At 38.1% G+C, this 26,232-nt stretch overlaps 1 long non-coding RNA gene across 1 annotated transcript; it reads left to right on the top strand.

Moving 5' to 3' along the window:
- The first annotated feature begins 2,387 nt into the window (after positions 1-2,387).
- Positions 2,388-22,550, top strand: LOC139085236 (uncharacterized). Its single transcript, XR_011543430.1, has 6 exons — positions 2,388-2,905; positions 8,644-8,759; positions 8,865-8,983; positions 9,084-9,282; positions 19,138-19,333; positions 22,321-22,550. It is a non-coding gene; the product is annotated as an uncharacterized lncRNA (long non-coding RNA).
- Positions 22,551-26,232: the final 3,682 nt, after the last annotated feature.

A 26,232-nucleotide genomic window follows, 5' to 3' on the forward strand; every position in this document is an offset into this window, starting at 1 on the left:
CAAAAGTAGATTTAAGAGTTAACAAAGGTGAGATAAAGAGAAAAATCATGGGTAAACGTTAAATGCTGTAACAAAGCAGAAATAGCACAACTTAAAAAAATAGATACAAGAGAAAAAGGGATAGAGAATGTGATTGCAGCATAGGTAATAGTTGGAAGTCAAACAATATCATTTAAATTTATCAAATCAAATAACAAAAGGAAAAAGGAGACTAAGAATAGAACACAAAAGTTACCAGCCAAAGGTAACCACTAAGATAAAAATAGAAGCCTTCCTAAATAGCAAAAGAAAAAATGTAAAAGTAAAATAATTTTCAAAGAAAGTATACCACACAATGAAAATCACATAATAACATAATACATAAATAAATATAACCAGAAACAATATGAGAGATCTGAAACCAAAGATGTGTCATGGGAAAAAACAACAAGTGGGCTGAATTCAAATATTTTTTAAAAATTTTGTTTTAGATTGATTCACAAAGCAAGACTGAATTAGCCAGAGGAAAACAAAAAGAAACATTCAATATGAATCAGGAATATCAATATACATAGTAGATGATGAATTATATCAAAGATGATTTCCTAATTTTGATGGTTGTATGGTGGTTTTGTAGGAAAAAGGTTTTGTTTGTAGAAGTGTTAAGCATAATGAGCATCAAGTGCAATTTACTTTCACCTAAGTCAGGAAAAGCCTATAACTATATAAAGAAAGAAAGAGAAAGAAGTAAGAAAAATGTACGACTTGTTAACTATTGGGGAATCTGGATAAAGGATATATGGAAGGCCTTTGTCTTCTCACAACTTTCCTGTAAATTTGAAATATTTTGTTTAAATATATCTGTTTTTAATATATATATAACAAAATGGATACATAATTATAGTTATGTGTATTGTAGTTAAAACAAATATATGTTAATGTTATGTGTACTTTTTCACTTTCCACTGGAAGGGCGTTGAAGCAGTGCTATCCCAGTAGCAACAAGCACATTTAAATATTAGTCCTTGCTTCCCAAACACCATTGGCCATTAAAATGAACCAGAGATCGTTGGAGAAATGATTGATTCTACATCTGATCGGCCAAATCAATAGGGTACAGGAAGTATCTTGAAGGGGTAGTCACAGTCCAAATTGGTGATATTTTGAACATCAAAAAGAATAATAGCTTTGATTGCCAAACGCTGAAGAAATAATAGCCTTGACTTTTGTGAAATGAAAAAGAGAGTGAGACAGGAAAAAAAGGTATGTGTTACCGTTAGAAGTCACTAGATACACTTAACTTCTTACTCTGAAAATTGGTAATTAAAGAGAAAGAACTAAAGATATATTGTCCATTTTTTAGATGGAAATGTAATTCTTCCTCAGTTAACATGGAAAGACTCGTTTTTTTTTTAATTTTTAAAGTTTTAAATTTTTTATTTTTATTTTTTTGAGGAAGATCAGCCCTGAGTTAACTACTGCGTATCCTCCTCTTTTTGTGGAGGAAGACTGGCCCTGAGCTAACATCCATGCCCATACTCCTCTACTTTATATGTGGGATGCCTATCATAGCATGGCACTTGCGAACCGGTGCCATGTCCGCACCCAGGATCCAAACCGGCAAACCCGGGCTGCCGAGAAGCGGAATGTGCAAACTTAACTTCTGCGCCACTGGGCTGGCCCCCTCCTTTTTTTTTTTTTTCAGCAATCTCCTCTATTGTGTTCTTCATTTCCAATATTTCTGTTTGGTTCTTCTTTATCGTATCAAACTCTTTTGTGACATAGCTCCTGAACTCGTTGAGTTGTCGGTCAGAATTCTCTCTTAACTCATTGAGAATTTTAATGATGGCTGTTTTGAAGGCATCATCATTTAGGTTATATATCTCATTTTCTTTGGGATTGTTTTCTGTGTATTTGTTACTTTCTTTCTGTTCTGGAGATTAATGTATTTTTTCATATTGCTTGATGTTGTTGATTTGTGCCTCCACATGGAGATAGAGTTTAGTTGCTCCTTTCACTTGTTTCAGCTGCTGCGGTGGGGGAGCAGCTGTTTATACTGCACCAACCAGGAACCCTGTCTGCAGTTGCTAACTGGGCCTGGGCCCCTCCTCGTAGCCACAGTGGCCCTTTGGATTCCCTCCTCTGCCGTGGGGGCCGTCACAGGGGGGCTTCAGGCTGCTGGTGCCTACTGTTGCAGCCCACCTAGATGTGCTCTCTCCTTGGGGTCTGCAACGGTGTTATGGGCTTTTCCAGCGGCCAGGGGTGGGATCACTTATATTTGTCGCTCCGTTGCTGTCGGCACCCACAAAATCTCACTTGTCCTCTATGGGTCGCAGGAGAGCTATTGGTATCTTCTACAGTCTGTGGTTAGTTCACCTAGCTATGCTGCTTTTGCCCTGGGGTCTTCCAGCCTTGTGGCTGGCGGCTGGGTGCCTTCTACTGGTGCTGTGCAGAGGCTTTCCCTAAGGCTACTGTGAGCCTGTAGGGTTTCCCCCTAGGCTACGAAGCTGGGTCTCTGAAACTTCCCCCAGCCCCGGTCCTCTCTGAGATCTCCGGCAATCCCTAGTCCCACGGGGCGGGCAACGGCAGCTGGGGGTTGCCCCGCCCTCTGGGATTCTCTCCGGGCCTCTCCCGGAGCCCTGAATGCTGGGCGTGGCCCCTCTGCTAATGGCAGACAGAGAGTTTTGTCTGCTGCCCGGGCGGAACTCCAGCGCTTCCCGTCCGGGTCGCAGAGCCGGCCTTTGAAAGTTCCCCCAGCCCCGGTCCTCTCCGAGATCTCCGGCAATCCCTACTCCCACAGGGCGGGCAACGGCAGCTGGGAGACCTCCGTACCCTCAGCGACTCTCTCTGGGACCCTCCGGGTGCCGCGAACACCAGGCGGGGTCTCCCCGCCAATGGCGGGGAGAGACTCTCCCCATGGGCTCAGGTGTGCAACTCCAAAGTTTCCCTCTGCGTTTAGGAGTAATTGCGGGGGGTTTAGGTATGGTTCTGGTCACCTGTTTCCACCGTCGCTCCTCTGTTGTGTGCTCGCTCCTGCCCTAGATGTGTGTAGATCCTCTGGGGGAGTCCGTTGGAAGAAAGCCGTTTGAGGGTACTAGGCTGCTCGTCGGGGTCGGAGAGTTTTCACCTATTTCCACATCCTCCCGGAGGAAAGTCCGTCCGCCTTCCGATGTATAGTCGCGTGGGTATCTCAGACGTCCTGAGATGCTGTCTGGATATCCTTTGTCAAGCGATAAGTGTCCAAATAATTGTAGACTCAAAGGGGGAGAGACAAAGAGGACTACTCACGGCACCATCTTGGATCTTCTCTCCCCCTCCTTTTTTTTTAACAGAAGATTGTGAACTAACGAATATAAAAGAAATAGTGAACTTAAACAATCAACACTTTCACAAGATCCAGTAAAAATCTTGATTGAGATAAGGATTATCAATGGCATTCTGTAATCATGAATAGTTATTGCGAACCAGGATAGTCACAAAGTAGCAAAATATCACCGCCTCCAATTACTTACTAATTGCAAAGAGAAAAAGATACCTTTAAAAAGGAAAGATGTCTTTATCATGATCTCAACAAAGTTATCAAACTTAACAACATTACTAATTGGACCATTTGACATTATGTGCCTCCTGATATCACGGAATAGGAAGTACACAGTATTACCTATGAAGTATTCCTGTCAAAAATAATTAAAGCTTAATCTAATCACATTCTACCTAAGTTCCAGGTTATAGGGAATAGTTAAATTACACCAAGAGGAAATAGGCAAAGAGTTAAATGTCTTGTGGGAAATCCTACAAGAAAATTTATATTTTAAAACTACAGATCAAAGAAAATGATTCTGAAAAAATAGATGGAGAGAAAGAAATAAATTTGAAATTCACTTTGTTAACAGAATGCACGTCAAATGTTAGTTAAATGAGTGATAAATGAATGAAAATATGGCTCCTCCTTTCAAGAAACTTTTTTTAGAGGGATGATTAATGATAGCTGCCATTTATTGAATACCTATCCTGTCCAGAGATTAACCTTATAAACATTATTTCAATTAGTACACAACAATATGAGATAGACCTTTTCATCCCCTTTTTATAGATGGAAAATGATTTGAAAGTGTTAATCATTTGTACAAGTTTACATCATAGAGGAGACAGGTTTTGGATCCAAACTCCACACTTTTTCTGACATAACCCACTGCTTTCCATAACAGAGACATTAAGTGTCTACCGTGAATATGGTACCCTACTCGGGGTCTTGATCACACTAGAAGATTAGTGAGCATCCAGGTCATGATCATAAGTCAGGGTTTAGTGGGAGAAAAATGAAGTGGGCAGCAATAATAAAAATCACAAACCAACAAAAAACTGCAACAAAACATTTGCAGCTTTTGTGAATTAGCCCTTAAACACACAAGGATTGTCTGGATATATGATAATTCAGTTTTGTTCAATATTACTGGATGCTAGATATGTTTCCATTGGACATCTTCAGGTCCTGTGCGGTTGTCCACTCACCTTCAGTCCTACTCCCTATGTCTCTGTGCTTCCCTGATTGAAATCTCTTCTGTTTCTCATCTTCTCAAACTTTTCCATTCTGTGTCTGAACCTGTCTCCCTGGTCATTTTACATTACGGCAAACTAACGCTCATCCACAACTGAGTTTTCAAAGATTTCTTGTATGTCTTTGCCTCTCTTCCGAGGACATAACTTCCCCCATAGCCCTCTCATCATTCCATATCCCAGACTTCACAGGGTCAGAAAGTGGTGTCACTTTACTAAACTGCTTCCAGATCATTAACTGCTCCCACACACAAGAAAGTCTTGATGAAGTGATGTCAGCATCATGGCAGAGTGAGTTCTCCCAATAATCTCCTCCCTCCACCATACAACAAAAAATACATTCATACTCCAACGGAGAACATCCAAACACAGCACAAAAGATATCTGAGAGACCCATGCAGCCATACAACAGAGGGTGGAGAGGCTGGAGCCCCCTGCAGAGGAGGTGGAATGGGGTAAGAGATAACTTCATTTCCTCCCCAAAAGACTGCGATCTGGGACTGCGGGCAGCCTCCAAGAGGGAAGGAAGTGGGAAGGGGACATTGGTTTGTGGGAAAGTCAAAGATCCCCAAGGGCATTTGCAGTCTAGAGGGAAGCCCTTTGTTGGGGTGAAAGCTATCCCAGGGGATGACTCCATCAAGCCAACACCCTATGAGAGCAGATAGCAAGAGTAGAGTGGGAAAACCCCAAGAGCACCCAGAAGAAAATGACTGTTCCCCTCACCAGGCCAGCACTGGCTCCAGAGCCTGGGATCTTGGTTGAAGGCAGTGGACTCAGAATATGTGACTCTTGACCACCATTCAGTGGTGATAGGCAGTAACTGGGAACAGATAATACCACGATGTGCAAAAACAGAGCCACACCCTCTATCAGTATCAAAAATTATATTAAATCTTCAGACCAGAGAGAAAATGACAAGTACCAGAAATCAGTCCTGAGGACACAGAAATATGTAATCTGAATGACAAAGAATTTAAAATAGCTATCATCAAAAAACTCAATGAGTTAAAAGAGAAGGTAGAGAAACAATTCAATGAGTTAAGGAGCTACTTCACAAAAGAGGTTGAAATTATAAAGAAGAATCAATCAGAAATACTAGAGATGAAAGACACAATGGAAGAAATAAAACAAAACATGGATTCCCTGAATGCTTGAGCAGACATCATAGAAGAGTGTATCAGCATAATTGAAGCTACACATGTTGAAATGCTCCAGATAAAGGAAGAGAGAGAACTAAGACTAAAAAGAAATGAAGAAAGTCTCTGAGAAATATCTGACTCAATTAGGAAATGCAACATAAGAATTACAGGTATTCAAGAGGGAGAAGAGAAGAAGAATGGAACAGTTTGTTCAAAGAAATAATACCAGAGAACTTCCCAAACCTAGGAAAACAGATGGAAATTCATGTGGAAGAAGCTACCAGATCTCCTAAATATGTGAGTGTAAAAAGATCTACTCCAAGGCAGATGGTAGTGAAACTGGCAAAAGTGAATGGCAAAGAAAGAATACTAAGGGCAGCAAGGCAGAAGAAAATAACCTACAAAGGGATCCCTATCAGGCTTTCAGGTAATTTCTCTGCAGAAACCTTACAGGCTAGGAGAGACTAGAATGACATATTCAAATATTTGAAGGAAAAAACTTTCAGCCAAGAATACTCTATACAGAAAAAATATCCTTCAGATATGATGGAGAAATAAAAACATTCCTAGATAAACAAAAGCTAAGGGAGTTTGTAGCCATGAGACTCTCCCTACAAGAAATCCTCAAGAAGGCCCTCACACCTGAAAAAAAAGGTGGGGGGTGGGGGGGGAGAAAGAGATTATAAAGCATGGAGTAAGGAGGTAAATAGGTAGACCAAATCAGAAAATCGTAGCTATACATCAGAACAGGTTAGCAAATACTCAAGTATAGCACTAAAGATAAAGGGAAGGAAACCACCAAAAACAAAGATAACCTTGTCATTTTAACCACAAACTAGCAACACAAGATGGAATAAGATGTAAGAAAAACAACTTAGGAGGGGAAGAGGAAAGGGACTGAATCAGTTTAGTCTAAGGAAATAAGAGGCCATCAGAAAATGGACTGTCTTATCTATGAGATTTTGAATACAAACCTCATGGTAACCACTAAAAAAAAAGCAGAAATAATAAGTAAGGAGAAAACAAAGAAACACAACATAAAAAACTATACAACTCAATTGGTAGACCAAAATACAATGGATGAGAAACAAAGGAAATTCAGGAGAACCAGAAAATGAGTGATAAAATGGCAGCATTAAGCCCTCATATATCGATAATCACCCTAAACATAAATGGATTGAACTCTCCAATAAAAAGACAGAGTGGCAAGATGGATTAAAGAACAAGACCCAACAATATGCTGCCTCCAGGAAACACATCTCAGCTCCAATGACAAACAAAGGTTCAGAGTGAAGGGATGGAAAACAATACTCCAAGCTAATGGCAAACAAAAGAAAACAGGTGTTGCAATATTTATATCAGACAAAGTAGACTTCAAGATAAGACAGGTAAAGAGAGACAAAGAGGGGGAGTATATAATGATCAAATGGGCATTCTACCAAAAAGATATAACACTTATAAATATCTATGCACCCAACACAGGAGCACCAAAGTACATGAAGCAACTATTAACAAACCTAAAAGAAGATATTAATGTATGTACCCCTATGTTCATTGTAGCACTATTCACAATAGCCAAGACATGGAAACAATCCAAGGGCCCATTGACTGATGATTGGATAAAGACATGGTATATATATATATACAATGGAATACTACTCGGCAGTAGAAAAAGAAAAAAATCATGCGATTTGCAACAATGTGGATGGACCTGGAGGGTATTATGCCAAGGGAAATAAGTCAGACTGAGAAAGACAAACACCATATGATTTCACTACTATGTGAAATATGAGCAAACACATGGACAAAGAAAACAGTTCAGTGGTACCAGGGGAAGGGCGGTGGGGGAGCACTTATTTGGTGACAGACAAGAAATACTGTACAACTGAAATTTCACAATGATGTAAACTGTTATGAACTCAAAAAGAAAATACATGTTACATCCAAGAAAGTCTCTTAAATCTCTAGCCACCTCACTACTCCTAGTTTTACTGCCAAGTATAGGTCTTCTGATTACTGTCTACAATCCGTGGAGTGTTCTGGGAATTAGAAAATGTAATCTTTATAAAATTCTTACCGCAGTGCCAGGCATACAAAAATGACTTAATCCTTATTAGCTGTTGTAATTATTATTAATTGTAGACTTTGACTCACAATCTTCTTTTCCTTCCCAACTCCTGCTATTATTCTGGGTGGATTTATTGTGAAAGGGATGATTCATCCATTCACACAATAGCCTTTGAGACCCTGGGGTTGAACTATTCAGTGGCCTTTATCTCCTCTCCGTATTAGCCAAACACTTATAGGACCTCATCTTGGAATTCTTCCATATTATAAGTACTCATTGTTCTAGCCTCCCCTCTAATTCAAACTCCGTCTGAAGACGAGGGATGGGGAATGATCTTCCTAAAGTACTAATATGATTACATCCTCAACCAGTTAAAAACATCTTCAATGGCTCATCCTAGTAAAATTCAGCACCTTTAGCTTTAACTTCACATCTTGACTCAGTTTACTTCTTCTCCCTTAATCTTATGCCGTGTACACTACACCCTTAACTCTCAAATCTCCCAACTCCAATGAAACTTTATCCTCTTTCTCTTTCTAGCCTTGAGTTTTTGCAAACACTGGCCCTTAGGGTGGGGATAGTGGACAGCGCTTTCTTCCTTATAAGCCAGATTCTCTGACTTACATCTCAATGTATTTAGAGGACTACTCCTGTAGCATACCTTTCCAAATCCCTTCTCTGACACCCGCCCCTACCCTTTGTTTTATCTCAAAATCAGTGTCCAAGTCAGTGTCCCTCCTGAGATGGCATGGCTATCCAGTGTGGATTGCACATTGTAGCACTTTGACCCTACTGAATTATAATTTTGCCCCTACAGTTTACTTATCACTCATTTCTACAAGAGCGTAAATTCTTTGAGGACAAAACCTGGTCTGATCGAGTTTCTTTTTACATTTCCAGTGCCTAGTACTGCCTGGAACACAGGAGGGACTCAAGAATGATTAACTGAGTCAATGAATCAATCTCATCTACTTGAGCAGAGAACTTGATGAAACCGTTTCACAAAGCGTCACAAGGTAAGGTGATCTCCTGGAATAAATCTATATCCCATCTCCTCAGGGACAGAAGTAACTCTTACCTGACAACCAAAGGCTCTTTTGTCTTCTTTTACATTTAATTAGATGGCTAGAGATGGAGTGTATGCATAAATACCCCAAAGGGAATTTAAAGATCTATGAGTTTACAGTAACATTTCTACAGCATTTGCTTTCTTCTGCCTCTTTACATCTACCAGGAAAAGGTGAGTGAGATCAGATTTTTAAAATGTAACTGAAATATTTTTTCCAATTGCTTTGTATTTCAAATACTAAACAAAAATTACTGAATTTATTTTTTGACAGCATGAAAAGTGAAAATAGTTTTGTCGTTACCGAGCCCTAAGGGACCAGTGACCCACAAGTGGGTCCTTTTACTGGGAGCCACTCAGACACCAACAGAACAAGATGGGGTTCAGAATAGCAGAGCAGAAACGTTATTCATTGATCACCGAGCGGTGGAGGCAGAGCTCCTGCCCTACAGCATCTTCTCCCTGAAGGGAAGGTGAGCAGGGTTCTTATGTGACGTGAAGGGGAAGGTGTCTCCCAGTCATCCCTCAGGGTGCAGGCATTTGGGGCATGTGCAGATCTTCCCTTCTTGCACAGGGTACCTTTTGCACATATTACTTTTTGTGCGTGGCACCCCGTGCCATCTTGGACCTTTCTGGTTTGGACCGGTTCTGCCGTTTGGCCACCTGACATTGTTCTGCTCTGGTTTCTATAAGCAAGCACAACTTAAAAACAAAGCATTAGATGTGGAAAATGTTTTAGGGACTTCCCTGGGTGACATGGTCGTTTTTTAAACATTTAGTTTGCTATTAAATCAAATGAATTTGAAAAAATATAAATAGTTTTAAAACATTTTACTTATAGATTATTTTATTTAACTGCAAATTAGATAATTTTCAACCAAAACTATTCTTTGAAAGCTAACTGACTAAGCTTTTGATCAAAGCACACTCTAACCAAAAACGTTTTCAAAATAAAATTCACTTTGCATGGTCTTTGTACAAACCTGGAAGTAGACCAAAGTGAAATTTTCCTTCTTATAAAGGAACAGCCTTTAGTGGAATGTGCTAAAGTATCTTTGCACTTGAGAAATTATAAGAATTTTGACAATTGAAATAAACTTTTTGTGATTGTATTATATACTTTAAAAAATATTTGAAATTACTTCAAGTTGCTGTGGTTATCCTGTGCTGTGTGACTTCTTAACCTTTCAGTATGTCTGGGTAGATATGGGTAGACGTAAACATAAATAAGCATGTCTGATTTGGAAACTTCTTTGCACACTAAAACTAAGGAGAGTTCTAAAGAAGGGGGTTATTTCAGAAGAATAAACTGTTGTGAGTGAGATTTCTAATTTGTCAAAAGTGGCTACTCTTAGAATTATTCTTAGTTTACTAACTGTTCCCCAAAGGAATCCTATCTGGTTTTGATACTGGCTCAGCACAGGGTTGACATAAGGGAAGCCATATTGTAGAAAAGAAACTATATTGTAACTTTGAATGACCTCTGATTAACTAACCCAGCTGGATATGCACCCTCCAGGAAATATACATGTGATGCTGGCCCTGATATCAGTTCCCCTACGTTAAATCCAGCATATGTGGGATTAAAACCAAAGCACTCCTTCCCTGCTTACTCCCTGGCTCCCTGGCTCCAGAATCCACTATCTGCCATGGAGACAAACAACCAAAGTCACCCACCTGGATTCCTTATCATCTCCTCCTCCTCCCTGCAAACAGCCTTCCAAGGTCCAACGTAAGCTGGTGGGAAAGCTCCAACCAGCAAGGCCACTGATTTGCCCCCCCCCATCCACAAGCAGCCACATTCCTCACAAACCTTTAAAATCCCTGACCTCCACTCTTTCGGGGAGACTAGACAAAATGAAATGAATTTGAGGGCTCACTCTCGTCTTCCAGCTTATAGCATGCAAAATAAAAACCCTTTCCTGGCTATATGCTGGGCATTCCAGTGGCCAAAAGGGAACCTATGTTTGTAGGCACTAACACATGCTCTAGATTTTATGGCCCCTCCCAGCTGCGATAAGTCAATAACTTTGTCCTTCTGAGTTTCTTAGGAATGTGATGACCCCCAGGCAGAGAGTCTATGCTGACAGCCATCATTAATGACAACTGAAAGATCTGGGTATAGGGCATTGCTCCTGCCTCTGACACATATACAGTAAAACAAAAGATTGTCAGGAACTAAGACCAGATGTCTGCCCTACCCCAAGATCAGATGTCTACCCACACCCAGAAAACAGCGCCTATATAACTGGCCTGTAGTCTTTGTTCTGTAAGATGGTTCTTTTTAGTTGGCCGTCTTCTCCCTTGGTAGCAAGCTGCAATAAAACCGTTTCTCTCTTACCACCTTGCCTCTGAAGTACTGGCGTTTCTTGCGGTGGGCAGATGACCCCACCTTGGGCCATAACAGTTTTATCTAAGAAATGGAATGCTAAATTAATCCTTAAATCACTGACTAGCTAGAGTGTCTTAAGAAAGGCAATGTGTTTACCTCAAACATTATTTTTAAAGTTTAGTACAAGTGTTTTAGTTCAAATGAATGTGAATACTTTCAGAAAAGTGCATTTGAAGGAACTGTACCATGAGTGAGCAGTCCAAGTATTTACTACCTTCTGTTATAGCAGTTCCACTCTTCATTTGCATTTGCTTCTTTCTAAAAATTTGCTTAATTGTCATGATCTACTTGCAGTTCTCCTAACAGCTCATGGGATCTCTTTCCCTTTTCTTTCTTTGCCCCATGCCTTACTGGCCAAATTTACTCCCCTTTTCTCCCAAGGTTAGAGTTAGGAGTTAACAAACTCAGCTCCACCCCTGCAAACAGACCAACTGTTTCCACAATCTCAGCCTAAATATCTCACTAGTGCTTTAGAGTGTGCAGTTCTTACCAGAGCTCGGGCTCCCACTTTGCCTTTCCTTATTACTATTTTGATCACAGCTTCCAGAATATCCTCTCTCACTCTCACTTTGATCAGCTATCATTTACAAGAAGTGAAACACATCCATTTTAAGTCTATAACTTGATGTTGACAAATATATACTGTCATGTAATTTCCACTCAAATTGTGATATAAAATACTTCCATCACTTCAAAAAGTTCAGTTGTGCCCCTTTGAGATCAGTCCTCTCCCATCCCCTGGAACCCACTGATCTGCTTTCTGTCACTATGGTTTATCTGTTTCTAGAATTTCACATAAGTGGATTCCTACAGTATGTAATCTTTTGTGCTGTGCCAGGAGTAGTGTGAGGGGAGTGCTTTTGTGTCTAACTTCTTTCATTTAGCATAATGTTTTTGTGATTCCTCTGCATTGTTGCCTGATTCTGTAGTTTGGCCTGTTGATTTCACCAAATCAATTGAATGGCTATACCATAATTTATTTATCTACTCACCTATTGATGGATATTAGGTTGTTTCTAGTTTTTGGTTGTTGTGAATAAAGCTGTTTTAAAGACTTGCTGTATTAGTCTTTGTGTGGACATAGAATTTATTTCTCTTGGCTAAATACAAGAATGGGACTACCAAGTTGTATGACAAGCATTTAATTTTATAAGTGATAGTTAAACTTTTTCCAAAGTGGCTGTACCATTTTACGTGCTTACCAAAAATGTATGATGATGTGGGCTCGGTGAGCCGAGGAGTTGAAAGAAAGACTTCTTGGACTCTCAAGGTCTGGTAGTAATGCTCTTTTATTCAGAGAATAGCATGAGGACAGGATCCATAGGCAGTGAAGAGCTGCAATGCGTTGAGGGTAGGGCTCAATTTATAAGGCATAGGTATGCGGTTATTTATTGCAAAACAAAGGAAAGATCATGTAAAAAGAAGTGGTTAAAGTGGTATCAGTGTAGGTGGGGTCTGCTTATCATGTGGTCATATACCTTTAGATATGAATCAAGTCAGCATGTCCTATACTTCCCGGAGGATGATATAGATCAGTATGTAGGCCGGAACACCTTGACCTTCTCTCCCTGGAACAGCCTTGATCCTCATCATATGACAGTTACAGTTGCCAAATTTTGATATTGGAAGTCTTTATAATTTTAGCATTTAGTGGATATGGAGTGGTTTCTCATTATGATTTTAATTTTCATTTCCATAATGACTAATACTCATGAGCATCTTTTCATGTGCTAATCTGCCATTTACTTCTTATTGAGACGTGCTTAGTTGCATTTACCTTCCTCTCTCTTTTACTCGGAGTGTATTGAGCTTTGATTTGTTGATTTAAAGTTTGCCTCACATGATAAATGTTCAGCCATTGTTTCTTCAGACCTTTTTGTCTGAACCCCTACTCCCTCCTTGCTAAGATTAAGTATATGTGTGATGTATTTTAAGCCACATTATGTTGCTCTATTCAGTTTTTAAAAATATTTTCCCTCTGAACTTCATTTTGATTATTTTCAATTGCTTTGTCTTCAATTTCACGTCTTTTTTCTAAAGTATTATGGTGTCTTATCTGTTGTTAATCTCATCTAGTGTTTCTTTCATCTCAGTTGGTTATATTTGTCACATCAAGAAGTTTAATTTGGATCTTTTTACAGTTTTCATTTCTCTTCTTATGCTTGTGCTTTTCTTTAACCTTCTTGAGATATGAAGTATATTTTTAATAGCTGTTTTAAAGTCTTGTCTACTGATTATATTAGCTGTGTCTTTTCTAGGTATGTATTTTGGTTTTTTTTCTTTTGGTATTGGGATATGTTTTACTGTTAAACTGTATGCCTGGTAATTTATGATTACATGCCAGTATCATCAATTTTATGTTATTGGATGTTGGATTTTTTTTAATTTCTTTAAATATTTTTGAGTTTCTGTTCTAAAATACAGCTAAATTACTTGAAATCCATTTGATCCTTTTGAGGCTTATTTTAAGCTTTGTTAGAGTGGGCCTGAGAGCAAATCCAATCCCTCTTATTCCATCACGCCCAGAAGTGGGAATTCATTCAGAACCTTTTTGGATAGCAGTTCTCTCAGGACTTCTCTAGGTAAGAGACATATAACAACTTTAACACATGATTTTTTTAAAAGACAGACAATTTCCCAACAAAACCTGACATGAAAGAGACAATATTGAATGGTAGCTAAGAGTTTCTGGAATAATTCAGATCTGGTTTAAATCTTATTTCTGCTGCTGTGCAACCTGGGCTAGTTACCCTTTTTAGGCCTTGACTTCATCTGTAAAATAAAGAAAATAATAGCCTTATCAGGGTTTGGGTGAATTAAATGGAATAAGGAATGCAGCACATTTAGTGCTATTATCATAACTTAAAGCATCAGATTCCCTTAATATGTCAGGTATCAGACAGGTTTTTGCAGAGAAACTTAAAAACAAACTTGTAACTATTACCAAGAATGATAACTAAATATTGGGTACTGATTAAAAATCAAAACATGAAATACTCTGTCATAACATCCAATTTCACAGTTTAGATGGTTAAGCAGTAAGTGGACTTTGCACTGAAAACCTACTAACAAATAATGAGATGCAATCTGAGCTTTTTACTCCCACTAATTCATCTCCAGTCTACTGGATTAGAAATATAATTCACAAGACGTTATAACAAAAGAAGATCTCAGGAATTATTTGTAAACCATATATTCAACAAAGGGCTACTATCTAGAATATATACAGAACTCTGAAAACTCAACAGTAAACAAAAAATCCAATTAGAAAATGAGCAAAAAACATAAAGAGACATTTCACCAGAGATATACAGATGGCACCTGAAAAGATGTTCAACTTCATTAGCCTTTAGGGAAATTAAAACCAAAATGGGATATTATTGACATCTCTTAGAATGGTTAAAATAAGAAAAAAATAGTGACAATACCAAATGTTGATGAGGATGTGAAGAAATTAGATCACTCATATATTGCTGATGGGAATATAAAAATGGTAGAGCCACGCTGGAAAACATTTTGGCAGTTCCTTAAAAATCTAAACGTGTGGAGCCAGCCCACTGGCACAGTATTTAAGTTTGTGTGCTCCACTTTGGTGGCCCAGGGTTCACAGGTTTGGATCCCGGGGCACAGATCTATGCACTGCTCATCAAGTCATGTTGTGGTGGCATCCCACATAAAAAATAGAGGAAGACTGGCACAGATGTTAACTCAGCAATAATCTTCCTCAAGCCAAAAGAGGAAGATTGGCAACAGATGTTAGCTCAGGGACAATCTTCCTCAACAAAAAAAACAAAGCAAAAATCTAAATATGCATGTACCATTTGACCCAGCAATTGCACTTGTGTGCATTTATCCCAGAAATATGAAAATTTATGTTCACACAAAAACCTGTACATGAATTTTTAGAGTAATTTTATCCATAATAGCCAAAAACTAGGATCAACCCAGATGTCCTTCAATGAGTGAATGGGGAAACAAACTGTGATTCATCCATTCCAATGGAATGCTCTTTAGCGATAAAAATAATGGACTATTGATACATACAACAACTTAGATGAATTTCCAGAGAATTATCAGGGAAAGAAACCATCCCAAACATTACACACTGCATGATTCCATTTTTATGTCATTCTTCAAATGGCAAAATTATAGAAATGGAGAACAGATTGGTGGTTTTTAGGGGCTAAGGAGGGCTTTTGAGTGGGAAGCAAATGGGTGGCTATAAAAGGGCAAAATGAAGGCTCTTTGATGTGATGGGAATGTTTTGTATCTTGACTGTATGAACATTAGTATCCTGGTTGTGATAATGTAAAAAAATAAAAGTTTGAAAATACCAATGGGGAAATAAACACTCTTATATAATGCCAGGGAAAGTCCAAATTCCATTTTGGAGGGCATTTTGGTAATATCTACCCAAATGACAAGTGAGTATACCTTTTGAACAGTAATTCTAGCTCTGTGAATATACTTGTGAAATGACTGTGCACAAGGTTGTTCACTGAAGAATTGTTAGAATTGCTACTGAAATAATCCAACTGTCCATCAACAGAGGATTAGTTAGATAAATTACTGTGTATCTACACAGTGGAAAACTCTACAGCTGTAAAAAAGAGAAAATGGAAGGGATCTATTTACTGACACAAAAAGATCTCGAAGAAATAATGTCAAGTGAAAAAAAGCAATGGGCATAACTATGTTTCCAATATTCTACTTTTCATGTAAAAAGAGAAATTTAAGACTATCAGGATTTTCTGTATTTGCCAAAGAAACTGTGTACACATGCACCAGAAATAAAAACACTGAGCATGTGGTCATCTACATGTGTGTGGAGGGCTGGTGGGAAGTGGGTGGATAGAGAACAGGATTGGAAAAGAGATTTTCACTGTACTTTTTGTATTTCTTGATCTTTCATAAATGTGCGTATTATCTATTCTGAAATTAAACTTAAATTAATATGTTAACGTCATCTAAGCCTAGCAGATGGACACAAAAGTAATCATTACATAATTTTGGTGGATGTGTTAAATTGCTAATGTGAATAGACTTTATACACTAAATATTCAATATAATTCTGTTAATATATTTAGCACAAATATCAGTTTAGGAACACTTTTTTTTTTTTCACTGAAGAAGATTTGCCCTGAGCTAACATCCACTGCCAATCCTCCTCTTTTTTTCTGTATGAGCCACCACCATAGCACGGCCACTAACTGACGAGTAGTTTAGGTCTGTGCCTGGGAATGGGACCCGGGCTGCTGAAGCGGAGCACATGGAACCTAATCACTAGGCCATTGGGGCTGGCCCAAGAAGTGCTTTTTATAAATAGTAATCTTTTAATCTTCAAAAACATAAAGCCAAACAGGGAATATCTGGGATCAAGTCTGGCCTAAGGGTACTATTTTCAGTGATTTTTATCACTGTATCACAATTGAAGCCACTTCATTGTAGTAATATATACTTTAGCTGTGGACATTTTTCTTGCTCTTTTGTAGGCATGTGCCTCTACTCTGACCCTTTGGGAGGAAACTCTAATGCATCCTGGATAGATCTATAGGTGACTAGATCAATGAGCTGTAAATGGAAAGCCTCAATCAACTTAGTAACTTAATAGCATATAACCAAAATGAGGGGTTCTTTGAATTCAATCTATTTTTGTGTTCTAATCAAGATCATAAAAATCAAATAATAAGACATATGCTTTAAATCCCAGGAGAATCCACAAAAGTTGAGGCTCTATACCTCCTTCACATTTAAAATGTAGCTAAAACTGTTTAGTTCAAGGATGCCCAAAACCATAGGAAAAGATGCAAAGAGTATAAGCTTTTCTATACATGGCTCTAAGTAATCACTGTCCAGTAGAAAGATAACGCCAACTACATATGCAATCATAAACTTTTTAGCAGCCACATTAAAAAGCTGAAATTAATTTTAATATATTTTATTTATTTTATTCAAAATATTACTTCAATGTGTAATTAATATAGAAAAGCTTACTTATATATTTTTCGAACTAAATCTTCAAAATCTACTGTTTTACAGTTAAAGTACATTCAATCTGTATCTAGATTTAATAAAATTTATAATTGAAATGGTAAACTTACATACCCAAGTTGTTCCAAACAAACTTAAAAATTTTCCAGTAACAGAATCTAGTATTCACTGTTAAATTTAATTTAAATTAATTAAATTAGAAATTTATGTCAGGGGCTGGCCCTGTGGCCGAGTGGTGAAGTTCTTGTACTCCGCTTCGGCGGCCCAGGGTTTCCCCGGTTCCGATCCCGGGCGCGGACATGGCACCGCTCATCAGGTCATGCTGAGGTGGCATCCCACATGCCATAACTAGAAGGATCCACAACTAAAGATATTCAACTGTGTACCGGGGGGCTTTGGGGAGAAAAAAGAAAAATAAAATCTTAAAAAAGAAATTTATTTCAGCAGTTGCATCAGCTACTATCCTCTTCACTTGAACCCTTTAACTACTAGAGTAACAATTTTTGACAGTTAGGCTTGAAACAGCTTCATGTCTACAAGGTCTCCTAACCCATGATCCTGTCTTTTTCTGTTTTAAATCAACCAGATTAGTGGTTTCATCAAATATAGATTAAAATATTAGAAGCAGGTTATGGAATACTCATGAGTTCTAAGACGAAACATTGGTTATATGTCACTAGTAAGATGAGAAATACAATGTTGTAAAAGCTGAGTTTCAGGGAGAAAAAAAGGTTGAACAGAACCCATGTTAGCAATGCCTTTTTATAAGAACCTATCTAAATAATTTGCTTTAATGAAATTCATTAAATAATAATGACTTTGGCTGTCTTGTTCATTCATTTGCATCCTATTATTCCAACAAAGGATTTGAGGCAACTTATGTACTAACTCATAATTTTAGTCATTTTTTTCAGCTTTACTGAGGTACAATTAACAAATAAAATTGTAAGATATTTAAAGTGTACATTGTGATGATTTGATACATTTATACACTGTAAAAGTGATACTGGCTCAATATAAGGTTGACATGAGGGAAGCCATATTGTAGAAAAGAAACCATACTGTAACTTTGAATGACCTCTGATTAACTAACCCAGCTGGATATGCATCCTCCAGGAGATATACATGCTCTGTAGATTTTATGGCCCCTCCCAGCTATGATAAGTCAATAACTTTTTTCTTTTGAGTTCCTTAAGAATGTGGTGACCCCTGGGCAGAAAGTCTATGTTGATAGCCGTCATCAATGACAACTGAGGGGCTGACCCAGTGGTGTAGTGGTTACATTTGCACGCTCTGCTTTGGCGGCCCGGGGTTTGTGGGTTAAGATCCTGGGCACAGACCTAACACTGCTTGTCAAGCCACGCTGTGGTGGCATCCCACAAAAACTACAGAAAGATTGGCACAGATATTAGCTCAGCAACAATCTTCCTCATCAAAAAAAAGAAAAAAGACAACTGAAAGATCTGGGTATAGGGCATTGCTCTGGTCTCTGATGCATATACAGTAAAACAAAAGATTATCAGGAACTAGGACCAGAAGTCTGCCCCACCTGAAGATCAGATGGATGCCTCCACCCAGAGACCAGATGCCTTCCCAACTTGGAGACCAGCCTCTTATATAACTGTCCTATAGTCTTTGTTCTGTAAGATGGTTCTTTTCAACATTAGTTGACCATCTTCTGCCTTGCTAGCAAGCTATAGTAAAACTCTTTCTCTCTTCCACCTTGCTTCTTGATACTTGGCATGTCTTGCAGCAGGCAGACGACCTCTCCTTGGGCAGTAACAAATTCCCACAAATTTTGCACACATATTATTCCCTGATGTGTTGAGAAAGTTTTAAATATCTTTTCTATTTAAAGACTTCTTCATTTAATTAATATTATTGTCCTCTCTAACACACTCTTACATTTTCATTTTTACATGATCATATCTCTTTTATTTTCCAGTGGTTCCAAACAAACGGAAATCAAGCAAGTGTTTTTCATATTCTGATCAGCTTTTACCTGAAGGAAGTGTGGAACATGCAAAGACAGTAATAAATGTATGCTCTGTCTACAGCTTAATGAAATACACAATGGTCTACAGTGTCTTTTCAAATTAGTTTCGCAGGAATGAGGAAATATGCATGATGGCAATCACATAGTAAGTCAAATGAAATAAAATCACATTCTTGAATTTCATGGTAATGATAATTTGTGACTGAAAATTTTGCATATTTTTCTTCATAATTTTATTGCCCCCTAACTCATAGAATTTTAGGGGGGCAACTCATAAATAATCCAATGGGTGAGGGCAAGTTTTCAACCTCAGTATGATCGGTTCTTTTGGATGAAGATACTGATTCACATTTAGATTTGGCTGCTAATAAATAGAATTGTGGTTCTTATCAAGAAGAGCAATCGTTTTTGTGAAGTGAGCTTGCTCCCTACTGTATCATTCCCAGCACAGATCTTACAGTAGTTGAAAGCAAACCCATATCACAACCCATCCTTACTTATGTTTGACAAATAAGAGAAACCAAAGACGAAAGTGTCTATGAGAGAGATTCTCAACCTGAGTTCCTTCGTTCTCCACTGACAAACGCTGAATTTTGCGCAATTTTCTGGATCAGAAACAAATTCCAGAATGGGTTTATGACTCCATAAAATGCTAAGATCTATAGTAACAGGGACTCTGTTTATCTACCCTGTCCCATTTCACCTAAAAATTGAAAAGTACTCTGTCTAATCTTCAACCTCGTTTACTCTTCCTATTGTCTTTATCCTTCATTTTCCTTCTTTATTTTGAATAATAAATACTGAATTTATTCTACTGTGGATTAATGTTTTTATTTTATTGTGGATCTCTGGATTTGTGTGTCTGTCGTAGAGTATAAGCTTCTTAAGACCTTCATCTGAGTCACTATAGTCAATTTAGTGAGAAATTTTGTACCAGTGTTTAAAAAATAACTGTAATAAGAGTTTTCTAAGTCTGGACTCCAAAGTGTGGTGCTTATCTCACATGGTCTTGGTGCTCATGATGTTGCATTACATTTACCCCTAGGTTGCAAGCTGACTTCTAGCTAAAGGAGGAGAGATGGCCTCGTTAAACTCTATCCCCAGCTTAGGCACAGTGCCAGGCTCATATTTCAAACTACAAAACAGTATTCATGAAGAGAAGAGTCTCTGTCCAACCCCAAATGCCTCATTCCACGCCCAAGCAATAATCACCATTAGCAGTTTAGTAGTCATCCTTTCACACTTTTTCTTAGTATTTATTTATCACCTCCCAGTTTTATTGAGATATAATTGACACATAACATTGTATTAGTTCTGGGTGTACAGCATGATGATTTGATATTTGTATATATTGCAAAATGATTACCACAATAAATTTAGTCAACATCCATCACCTCACAAAGTTACAATTTTTTTTTCTTGTGATGAGAACTTTTAACATTTACTCTCTCAGCAACGTTCAGATATACAGTACAGTCTGGTTAACTGTAGCCACCATATTGTTCATTATATCCCCAGAACTTATTTATCCTATAACTGGATGTTTGTACCTTTTGACCACCTTCACCTGTTTCATGCACTCCCATCTCGCACCTCTGGCAACCACCAATTTTTTCCATATCTATGAGTTCAGTTTTTTTGGATCCCACATGTAGGTGAGATCATACCATATTTGTCATTCTCTGCCTGAGTTATTTCACTTAGCATAATGCTCTCAAAGTTCATCCATGTTGTCACAAATAGCAAAATTTCTTTCTTTTTTATAACAATAATATTCCATTGTGTATATATACCACATTTTCTTTAACCATTCATCTGTCAATGGACACTTAGGCTGTTTCCAAGTCTTGGCTGTTGTAAATGATGTTTCAGTAAACTTGGGGATACAGATATCTTTTCTTGATTGCAGAACTACCACAGTAGACGTCATCTCAATGTTTCATACTTCTCTTGGCCTTTAGGAAGATTTATTTGTATATCTGTGTTGAATGAGGGGGAAATTGGAAGGGATAGCAGTCTTGTAGGACTGAACTCTTAACTTGTAGGATCTGCATGCCATCTCCAGTTAGATAGTGTCATAATTTAGTTAAATTATATGACATCCAGCTGCTGTTGTAGAGTTGCTTGAATTGTGGAAAATTCACACATCTGGTGTGAGAAGTGAAGTAGTGTTGTAGTAGAGTATTGAGTGGAGGAGACATACAGGACTGGTTTTTCCTTTATACTTCTCTCCTAGTGCTTCTATGGTTTTGTTATGTACACTTGGACCTTTAATGCTTCTGTAGTCTGCTTGAAGATAGCGAGAGATGAGCATAAATGTGAATGTCCTAAGGTCTCAACATCAGGTAATAGTTTCTCCATACCTTTCATATACTAAATTTCCAACTGCAGGAATTTGTTTCTGGATTCACCAATAAGATTTGCAAAATAGATTAGGAATGTAAGAATTGCAGTGGAATTCCCTGCTAGAATGCAATGGTTAGATAAGCTTTCAAATAAGGTATGGCTGTGTTCTAAGGAAGAGGGTAGTGAGATTTTATAAAACACTCAAGGCTAAGCAGTATAAAATCAAGACACTAGTTATTTTTCTATAAATATTTACTTATTGACAGGAGAGATAAAGAAAAGTAATTGTTTCTCTAGTTGGAACGAAACCAGAGGTAGGTGTTTCTCTGATTTGTGGACATCCCAAAATTAAATCCAGATCCTCATAAGGACAATTTTTAGTTTTTCAATAACCTTCTCCCCCATCCCATTTTTTTTTAACTAAGACTAAGAAGAAATCTGCATTGTAAGATTGACAGTGATTCTCTTTCACTTATTGTCAAACACTTATATATAGATTAATGTGTCACCAGACATAGCCTTTTTGTTCACTTAATGAGTCATTATGTGTTTGAAAAATTAAGAACTGCTCAGCAATTGTGAGACCTAACATGAGAGAAGCATATAACCAGACTTAAGTAACACTGAGTAAATTAGATGTGCTGAAAAAAACGTAGGACATTCTGTCATCAATACAATAATGCACAAGGCTATAAAGGGGTGTCACCGACTAATTACCCTGAGGAACTCAAGGGAGGTTTGGAAGCATTTAACTGTCTCTCCAAATTGTTTTTTTTATTATATTAGGAGATGCAATCAACAACCACCCTGACCCAGACCAAGCCCCACTGCAAGAGCAGCGCCTGCACAGATGAGCCAAGAGGTGCCAGCTGAGCCTGCACAAGTGAATACCCACCTCTCTCCATCTGAAATAAAAGGCCCCTGCTTTCTCATGCTCAGGGAAAGCCATGACTTTGTAAATGATTCTGTGCGGTCTCCTATTTGCTGCAAATACACTCTACTTTGTGTGACTGCTACTTCTGATGGAGAGTCTGATTTTAACTCGCCAGGAAGCGAACTCGCTTTAGTTCGGTAACAGGAGTCCTACGAGGTAAAAATAAAGAACACTGTTTTATTCTGTCCTTCAGATTTAGTTACTGATCCATTGAAAGTTGTTCCACACCAGGCTGTTGAGGATCTGCACTAGAGAAAGGGATTTGGCCACTTTTCATGGGAGTTTAAAAATTTACTGGCGATGCAAAATATTCCTGTGTATAATAACTAGATTACTGTTCTAGGAAATGAATGTGAGAATGGTAAGGTGAGTGGCACAGACAATAGCTTAGTGACACAGTAATTTCTGTGATTGTTCACTGAACACATGAATCCATGCTGTGGGAACAAGGTAATGAAGGAGGAGCAAAAGGCTTTCTGAGGAGACGCACATTAGCAATGAAGTGAAATGAAAGTGTTTTGTCATTTTACAGAAAGCAAGGGTCTTGGGGAGTAGGTCTGGCTTAAAGGAAGATTTAAGGTTGGAGGAGTTTGAGGACACAGTTGAAAGAAACCTGAGGAAGTCCCCTAAAGCCCCTTGTTCGAGACCTTGATATAGAGAAACGTTTCATGATTTCACTGATTGGCTTGGGAGGGTCTGAAGGAGCGTTGGAGAGTAGAGGGTAACCTCATGTTGGGTGGAAAAGGAGTTCTCTACTATTGAATTAAGTTGACTATGTGCAAACATTGGATATGAAGGAAAGCATTAAACCCAAGCTGTCTGAAGATTTGGCTCCTTTCAAGGAAAGAACTTTGTCCTCTATGGTCATGAGTCCCAGAACTGTCTCTTTTTTGGTGGATTTAAATCTCTAAAGTAGCCCTAGATCAAATTCTGTCTTCCCCCAAGGCCTACCTAAACATAATGGCCCTTCAGTAACATGAGAAAATTTCTATGACCTTCTGTATAGTATTAGAATACTTAAAAGCAATAGTTGGCTCAAGTTTAATTGTGTCATTGCAAAACTATGAGCTTAATAGGATCTTAGAAATCATCTCATCTCTTCCTAACAGATGGAAATTTAGGTAGAAAGATTATATTACATGCTGCATATTCAAGAATTCAGCTGTTTCTACTGAACTACAATATTATACCTAATTTTACTGCAAAAAAAGGATTTCCGACATTCTTGGATGTATAATACTTTGTCGTTGTTGGTCTGATTGTGACAGTGCTTCTTCTAAAAATCCTAAAGACTTTTTATTTTCTCTTTGTTGAACTAAAATTGGACAGTTTAAAGATGATTAAAGATAACATGGGCTGTTACGAAACCAGAGATTTAACAAATGGTCTCACCAACAGGCAAGTATTCAAATTAAAATCATCTGAATAACATTAACTCAACATTTCTAAACGTGTTCAAAGGTTTCTAGCTTACAGTGACCCCTGGTGTTATTTTGAATAACACGCAGTATGCTATTCATATCTCTCATCTTTAAGACCATCTACTGAAATAGCTACTGGCAGGAGTAGGCAAACTCTATATGAAGCAGCTCATTCTCAGTGGCCCATGGGGTAAATAGCAAATTTCTCCACAGGCAAATAGATTCTGTGCACTAAACAAACAAAAAAGCAGTATTGTATTAGGTAATACTATATATACTATTTTAAAAATTTATAATAAAACCATTTGGGAACTAAATTCATTTTATCAAATCTCAATTATTAAAGCAATTGGAAAAATAAAAGAAGTTATAGGTATTTGAATTTATCTATAGCCTAATGTAGTAGAAGGCGTTATCCAAAAAGAGAGACATAAAATATAGATATTTTTCAAGTGTCTTAAAATTCCATAGTTATGCAGAATTGTGTGTTTCCCTAAGAATGGCAAATTTAAGAAATTGGTTGTCTATATAATAACATGAGACAAATCTAAATAACTCATACTGCATACCAGAACATTTAACTCTGGATGTGCTATTGTAATGAGAACCAAGTTTTCACCTCAAATCTTTCACGGAAAATGGTGGAGTGAAACAGGAGAGAAGGACAAACTGAGAAAAAAAACAGAAAGTAAGGAGGGAGGGAGCGATAGAGAGAGAAGAAAGGAGACAGAAAGGAAGGGGAGAGAAAACATACTATATGTTGGGCAAACTGTTGCCTCCTGAGCGTTGGAGCCTTGATCACCACCAAAACCAGTGGGCCCAGTACAATGCTGAAGGTGTTAAAAACGTATTCAGTGGTACTTGATAAAAAATGGTAAGTATGACTTCATTCAGGGGACCATTGTGATAGGTACAGAAACTACTATAATGGGATTTTGCAGTAGGGGAGAGAGATTGGGCTCACCTCTGAATACCACAAGGAAAACTGGAAATTTGTGGATAACAAGTAGAGTGGGGGTAGGGCAGTGGGTGGAAAATTACTAAGGGGTAAGGGGGGCTTCTAGCTAAACTGACCTAGCAGAATTCTTGATAAAATTGGACAGTGCAGAGACAAGCACAGAAGCCCAAAAGTTGAGGCCTAGTTGGGAAGAGGATTCAGAAGAGCCTGACTAAAGTTTGGTCAAAGAGAGACTCTTTGTTAAAGGGCCATGAAATACTGGCAATTTCAAAAGCTAAACTATCTAGAGCTGACTGATTAAAACTGCAGAATGCATGGGGCCAACCCCCTGGTGTAGTGGTTAAGTTGCTGTGCTTTGCTTTGGCAGCCTGCCGTTCAGGGGTTCACATCCTGGGCGTGGACCTACCACTGCTCATCAAGCCATGCTGTGATGGCACCCCACATACAAGAGAGGAAGACTGTCACAGTTGTTAGCTCAACAACAATGTTCCTCAAGCCAAAAAAAAAGGAAGATTGGCAACAGATGTTAGGGAAGGGCCAGTCTTCCTCACAAAGAAAATAAACAAACAAAAAATCCCAAAAAACTGAAGAATGTGTAATTTAACATGTATATTTCCTGGCCAATGTGTTTAGAATCAGGTAGATGGATATAGTGCTGCCAGCCTTAATTTCTTCTTTATAATCAGGCTTCACCACCAACCAGCCGTATGGATATTACAAAGTTGTATATAACTGCAAAGTATGATGTCACCATGACAGTCTGGAGCCCCTGGAGAAACACAAATTGGTAAGGTGATGTGTAAAGTTTATGGCCCAGTAATAAGATAAAACATGCAAATAGGTCTGTGTGTTGTTAAATTGAGATTATAAGAATGTTCCTCAGCCCTGGGGAAGCGGGTAGGGGTGTGAGCGAAAGGAGAAAAGGGGCACATCTGTATGGTGATGGCTAAAAATTAGACGATTGGTGGTGAGCACAATGCAGTCTATACAGAAACTGATAAATAATAATGTACATTTGAAATTACACAATGTTATAAACCATTTTGACCTCAATAAAATAATTGAAAAAAAAAAAAGAATGTTCCTCAGAGCAAAAGATTTTCTCTAGTTGCTTAGATTCCTGAAAATCTTTATTAGAACACAGGGTTCTTACTAAAATAGAAGAGATGATATAAAATGCAAATATTTTACTAAAGTCTTTGATTGCACTTATTTCCTTTCTTAAGAGCCTGAAATTGAAGGATGGGAGAGAAATGAAAGAAGAGGTTAAGAAAAGGAAAAAAAAATTGAAAAAGGCTGGGGACAATAAAAAGTAACTTTCTGTTACAAAATTTTCCTAGCAGCTAAGCCTACAAAAAATACTTTATCAGAAGCTGTTGGTTTGC

The sequence above is a fragment of the Equus przewalskii genome, chromosome 8 (genome assembly GCF_037783145.1).
Source record: "Equus przewalskii isolate Varuska chromosome 8, EquPr2, whole genome shotgun sequence".
In the NCBI taxonomy this organism is placed as follows: Eukaryota; Metazoa; Chordata; class Mammalia; order Perissodactyla; family Equidae; genus Equus; species Equus przewalskii.